The following is a 7,549-nucleotide window of genomic DNA, read 5'->3' as shown; positions in this document are numbered from 1 at the left end:
AGACACAGTTGACCACAGTTGACTTTCTAGGGTTTTAGATGAAATTTAGCTTGACTGTTGAGCTTTGATCATCCAATCCTTGGCCAAATCACTCCAAAATGATCCCTAGATCATATGAACTTGTTGAACCAACCCTAGGGCTTTGCTTCAATAGGAAATGCACTTGCTTGCTTGCTTGACTGGATCTCCTGACCAGTCTTGACTGATGACTTGCACTTGGGCAAATGGACAATGCAATGTTATACAGTGGACAATGTTAATGTTATGACCTAACATGAAAATGAATGTACAAAATGGTAGGTGCAAATTTGAGGTGCTACACCCGCTAACCGTATAACCAACGGTGATACCGATCTATTGACATTGTTGCTGCAACTACTATCAAAATGAAGGACTACCCGCTTAGGGGTCTTAAACACCGGCACAATGACGTCCACATTATCTCCCATATCCGTTGAATGTTGAATCTAGATTACATTCTCATCCATCAACTTCTGGATATCTCTCTTGACAATCATACACCCACGGGGGTTCACACTACAAATTACACAACCATCATGGTCATGTTCACAATCACTGATTAAACATAGAGTTCTATGCATTTCCACCAGAGATCTTCGGATACGTCTCACAATAAAAAACTCGTAAATTCCCTGGACAGCCGTCCACCATGTTGACAAAAGCGTTACCATGAGCAGGCAACAAATTGGCTTTCACATTTGAGGCTCTTTCCTTAAAGGATACCATACCATTCTTCACAAGATTTTGTACTTCGTACTTCAATGGATAGCAATTCTCTATGTCATGACCAGGGGCTCCTTGGTGAAAAGCACAATGAAGGTCAGGCTTAAACCACCATGGTAGTGGCTCAGGGATTTGCTGAGCGTTTCTTGGCTGAATTATATTTTTGAGTACCAAAGACGGGTACAGCTCTGCATAAGTCATAGGAATAGGGTCAAAAGAGACCTTCTTCCTCTCAATTTTTTTTATGATTATTGTTGTTGTTGTTGTTTCTTTGTTGTGGTTGTTGATGTTGATGTTGCTGAATTGGAACTGATTGATTGTTGGAATTGTTGGAAAAACCGGAATTACTGAAGAAACTTGGTGTTGATGTTGATGCGGTTGAGAACTTTTTCTAACATGAGGCCTCGTCTGCCTCCCCACTGATACTGAATTAGCTTCTCCCTCCTTCCTTTTAGAGAAACTCCCACCATACTTCTTGCTAGCTGACTGTTCTTCTTTAGACAAACATCCTTCACAAACTCCTTCTTCTAGCCTCATCCCCATGTTTACCATTTCGGTAAAATCATTGGGGGCACTTGCAATCACACGTTCGTAATAAAACGAAATCAGCGTCTTCAAGAAGATCTTCGTCATTTCCTTCTTTTCAATAGGTGGACTTATTTGAGCAACCAATTCTCTCCATCTCTGGGCATATTCTTTGAATGTCTCCTTATCCTTATGAGACATCGACCTCTACTAATCTCTATCAGGTGCCATATCCATGATTTACTTATACTGCTTGACAAAGGTTTCACCCAAGTCATTGAAAGTATGGATGCTTGCACTGTACATACCCATGTACCACCTCAAGGCAGCTCCAGTTAAACTGTCTTAGAAATAGTGAATCAACAGCTGATCATTATCAGTTTGAGTAAACATCTTTCGAGCATACATGACAAGATGACTCAGTGAGAGGTATTCCCTTTGTACTTTTCAGAGTCTGGGACCTTGAATTTCACTAGAATCTTGACATTAGGAACCAAGCAAAGTTCAACAGCACTCTTCCCAAACAAATATTTCCCTCTCAGAGTCTTCAACTCTTTGCACAGCTCGAGGAATTGATCTTTCATTTCATCCATAATCTCGTAGACATCTGGACCTTCGGACGACTCAGAGTGGTAGATAGTGTCTTCAACACGAGGAAAAGTGTGAACAACAGGAGGTGGAACTGACATGACTGGGCTAGATGTCGACAGAGAAACAAACGTGGGTGCATACCCTTCTGGCATAAAATTTGGTGGCATTCACCAAGGAAATCCAGAAGGCATAGAAGGAATGAATTGACCGGTAGCAGTAACAGGAACAGTTACAGAAGCAATCTCAGAAATGACGGTTCTCTAAGGAGGAAGAGTTGCAGGAGATGGTGATGACTGATTCCGCACAGCAATGACAGACTCCATTAGTGTCGTAAGTCTGGCGATCTCGTCTTTCAACTCTCATTTTTTATTTCTCCAGATGCTCCATTATCTTCGGTTGATTAGCATGGGTGTTATAACGGTGAGTCAGCTTGGCTGATGCACAGAAGAAGAACTGATAAGACATCTGGTGGAAGAAACCTGTTATGCAGATGATGTGTGAAATGCAATGTTTTTTATTGTTTTTAATTTCAATGAACATACGAAGTCCTATTTGCAAATATATATATTCAAATAATAACAATAATAACAATAATAACAATTTGATTGATCACAAAATATCTTTTTTATTCATAAAATTTGGAAGGATTATACTGAGTACAATTTCAGAAAACAAAGTACAAAAACAAGAGAAAAGGGAAATATCATCCTAAGGATCCCTAGCACCTGCATCAGATGACCTAGCTAAGGGAGCATACTTCCTTCGGATGCGTCAAATCCCAGACTCAAAGGATGTCTTCATCTGAGCCTTCTCAAGAGCTAGCTGATCAACAATCTTCTTCCAAGCACCGGAAGGTTGAGGCATACAAGAGGAAGATAAACCCTCTAACTCTCTATGTCTCTTTACTGCACGGTCTTCAAGAATCTCAATAAGCGCATCCTTGTCCTTTGACTCAAGCTGCAACTCTTCATGCTTTCGATTCAAAGCATGAAACCGCTCTTCCCACGTATCTCTTTCTTGCTTCATCTTGGCAAGTGCATCTTCAAACTCCTCTAAATATTGGTTAGGGAGAATTGATGGATCAACCATAACCACTGACATAGGTCTTTCACAAGCATACGACATCTTGAGCTCTAAAGCTTTCTTCTTCACCCAAATAGTGTAAGCTTCCAAAGCTACAGAGTTGTGTGGACCAAGCTCGAATCTTCCTTTCCTATGCACATTATGCCAAGCGTGTACCATCATTTTCTTCAAGTGTTGGGGATCTTTACCCTCTTGATAAAATAAACCTTCTAACCAAGTGTTATTAGGTTTATCTCCCAAGGGGAACCCAAGTTAATGACGAGCCAAAGCAGGGTTGTAGTTGATTCCTCCTTGTGTACCAATGAGAGGCACATTAGAGAACTCACCACAACTATCAATAATGTCCATACTACTTAATGCAGAATCATACCAAATAGTATCGTCATTAGTGAGAAACATAAGTCTATGAGACCACCATAGACATTGCTTGTTCTCCAGGAAAGCATGTGTCTGAGACAAGTGCAAACTAAACCACTTGTACAGAAGAGGAACATAACACACAATAGTCCCACCAGCTTTAGAATTCCTCAAATGCAAAGAGAAATACATGTCACCCAATAGAGTAGGAACATGATTCATAATCAAGAAGATTCTAATGGCATTAACATCAACAAAACCGTCAATGTTGGGGAACAAATCTAGACCATAGATGAGCAAAACAAAGATGGCTTCAAAAGCATCCATACTACCGGCTTGAGCAAAAAGCAGTAGCCCTACCAATGAGACACTCATAAGTCAACCCAAGAATTCCTCCCTTCTTTACCAAATGAGCATCAATCTCAGATTTCTTCAGATGAAGAGCTTCGGCTATGACGTGAGATCTGGGAATCTCCTCCAATCCACTGAAAGTTACCTTGTCAGATACAGGTATTCCCAAGAGATGGGCATACTATCTAACATAGGCATAAGCTGATAATCAGGAAAAGAGAAGCACCGGTAGAGAGGATCATAGAACTGAACCAAAACACTCAGAAGTCCTTCAACCATATCAGCAGATAATGTAGACAAGAGCTTCCCATGACGTTGCTTGAAGTACAAGGGATCTAATATAAAGGATGATAACTTCCTTAGCTCTTTCAAATCAGGACATCTAAAACTGTACTTCTTAGTGTTCCTTCGTCCACAATCCATGGTCTGAAAATATTTGCAAATAAGTCCTTAGTTTCCTTGAAATTTATTTTTCTGTGATGAATGTTATGATGTGCATGAATGCATGAATGCAACAATCACACACAAGGGATCACACACAAGGCAAACACAAACAAAGGTCAAGGGATGAAGCTAGTCATTATCAAGATCAATCGTGCATTTTGGTGGATTATGGTTTTCACCTTACCAACACCCAAGTTCCATTGATATTGACAAGACTTGATCGAATCAACCAAGAATCAAAGGGTTTGTTGTGAGTCACGAGCATGGAGTCGAGTTAAGAACCATCCCAAAGGAGTGCACTAAGGATAAAAACCTGTAGATCATGTTATAAGAAGTTCCCGGAGTCTTAATCTCATCTATTGGATATTATAGGTTAGGATGACTGACTTATCAACCCATAATATTCTCAATAGAAACTCGTCTGAGTGTAGTATCGCATAACAACTGTTATCAAGTCTACACCCAAACAGTCTCCGCACTACATCCTAAATAGGCCAAGTTGGGCTAAATGTTCTACGGTCCTCAACTTCTCAGACCCCAAATCAGAGAAAGTAATGCCTATCCACAAATAACTTGTGTGACATTAGTAACTCTAAAGAGGTATCCACTGAGTAGATGGGACTCAAGCCAACTTGTTAAGGACTACTCCGCACAAGTTGAACTTGATTATACCATCCTCATATCTTAATTGCACTCAAGTTTGGGTTAGAATTTATCTCACCACACAGAGATCACCAAGCAAAACAGACATATTATATCATGCAAACAATATACAAACATCAAATATACAAATATATACACATAAAAAAGTAGGCTAAACCCACTAAGGACTACTCCCCAACAGAGTCGCCACTTAATTTCTATAGCGGTAAATTCGTGACCATCAAGCTATGGATAAACTTGACGTCAGTAAAATTAGAGTCGCCACCGCGCTTTTATTGTTTCCAAAGGAAAAGAGAAAAAGTACGAACAAAACCCAAAGATAAGAAGTTTTCAAATAAAAACTAATAAAATGCCAGAGATTATAGGTAAGGGGGTTGGTTACATATAGGGAAGGTGTTAGCAACCAAAGTGTCCTAGGTACTCCTAGGAAACCCTTTTTTATGTGTGCATGTATTTTTGGTATAAATTATGTTTGATAAAATAGAGTGTCGGGATAAGGAAAAAATTCATTGATTATCATTTTGTGTTTGACAAGATCTTCGGTCTTGTGCTTTGGTACCAACATAAAAATGAGGGATCAAAACCTCGTAGTTCGTGGTAAAAATTTCAAATAAGTTGGTGAATTGATTTTAACAAAAGTTTAATAAGAAAAGGCCCAAAAGGTAAAAAATTTGAATGGAATTGTTAGTTCTTTTTGTCTTTTGAAATTTAAGTCAATATGGTTAAGTTTATTTACAAATGTTATTTAAGAAAAGAAGTTCGAAAATTCAATGGCATAAGGTCAAAGTTTCTAATCATTAAAATAATGTCTAAATTTGAAATCACAAGCAAATAAAGGTTTTTGAAAAGAGGGAGAAATTTTGAAATTTAAGAAGTGGGAGGAGATGGAGAGGCTATCCTAAGCACAAATTTAAAAGTTAAGAGTTGAAAGGGTCTGACCAATGGGATGCAATCCAACAGACAAGAATGTCATATAGAAACCCATTTTCCTTTGGACTTTAACCAAGCAATGAGCAATATCCAGACATCATAAAGATCAAGGAAACAAATAAAGATGGCCACATCCAAGCAAGCATTCCAATAGCTAGCAGTCTTCATTGTCTTCTAATGTACCAGATGAAATATTCCTTGATCAACTTAGAACAAAACATCAGACAAAGAAAATATCAAAATAATAATTAATCCCCAAGACAAAGTAGCAGATGAATCAAGGAGATTCTCAAGTCTTGCATCAGATGAAAGTCACTTGTCAAGAATAGCTCAGTCTTAGATGTTGGCATTGGTCAAGTCCTCTAGCACAAGGATTATTGCCTAATTCTAAGTCTAAAAGCTCAAGTCAAGTTCAACAATCCACCAAATGGTTTTTTAGGGCTTTTGTTATTATTAGGTGTTTTAGGGTCTTAAGACCACAAACAAAATCAAAATACACAAACAAATATATACAATCACAAGATATTGCTCAAATAAGCAAAATATAAAGGACTGAAACATAAACAAGTTATATGAAATGAAAATGGCAATGAATGATAAATGGTTGAAAGTTAAATTGCATAAAATAAATGACTTGAAAGTAAAAGCATAATGAATAAGAGTTAGTCAAAACTTAGTGGTGTTAGAGGTGATTTTTAATTGATTAAGTCATTATTTGGAGAATACTCAACCATTCATTCACAAGTATGAATCCTTAAACCAATACATCTTCCATGAGAAGGGATCCAACTTGGATAATTTGACAAGTATGTCACTAACTCTCATGAAAGTAAAAAAGGTCAAGTCTCCACACAATGCCATGAATAATTGGAGACTTACAATCTTACTTACTAGAATGATATGCCTTAAGGGTCATATTTAGCTCTATGTTAAGCAATCGTAATTGGACTTATGTAAAATTCACAACTATCTGAGGTCGGGCAATAAAAATATAGGTGTTAATACATATTAGTACAAAGGAACCAAACTCCTAAAACATACCACACACTAAAAAAGGGAGAGACCTATCTCATTCATACTTGGATTGATTCATCTGACACAGGGTCATTGATGAGTCAATTAGCCTTTATACATTAGATATTTCATTGGTCAAATGGGTGAATGGGAAAGAATAGGGATGAAGATGAAGAGGGAGGGGAAGATAGAAACACAAATTGATCATAAGAGGAATTTCATCAAATCAAAACCATCCATTCATTTTGGGAGATGAAATGTACATTTCATCAATCCCCTAAATCCAATGGTTTTGATCCAACAAAAGTTAAATCAACCATGACCAAGGCCCAAACAGAAAGTCAAACATCACAATACCATAAAAATGGCTCAACATAATTTTCAAACATTTAATCAATTAAAAATCACATTAAAAATTAATTAAAATACATTTTAATTTGGTAAAAACCTAAAATCCCTTCAAAACACCAAATAAATGGTCAAGGGATTTATCAAAGGGCAAGCAAGATCAAAGGACCTTAGACAAAAAAATTCATGATTTTTAAAAAGTCAGAAGTATTTTTAAACAATTAAAAATATGCATAAAAACATTTATTTCATGAAAAATACCAAAATTAATCCAAAAAATAATTTTAATTCAGAATATGTAAGAGAAAAGTATTTACAAATTTTTGGTGAAAGTCCCATATTTTTTGGATTAAAAATGAAATTTCTATGAAAAAAATAAAATAAGTGGATTAAATGGAAATTCAAAAAATACAAAAAAAACAAGGGCCATCAGATCTCCCTCATTAATTGAGGTGGCAAATCTAATAGCCACGCGCACTATCCACCATAGACCAAAGTC

The sequence above is a fragment of the Lathyrus oleraceus genome, chromosome 6, assembly GCF_024323335.1.
Source record: "Lathyrus oleraceus cultivar Zhongwan6 chromosome 6, CAAS_Psat_ZW6_1.0, whole genome shotgun sequence".
Classification (NCBI taxonomy): Eukaryota; Viridiplantae; Streptophyta; class Magnoliopsida; order Fabales; family Fabaceae; genus Lathyrus; species Lathyrus oleraceus.
The sequence above is the reverse complement of the archived record's forward strand: the minus strand, read 5'-3'. Positions refer to the sequence as shown.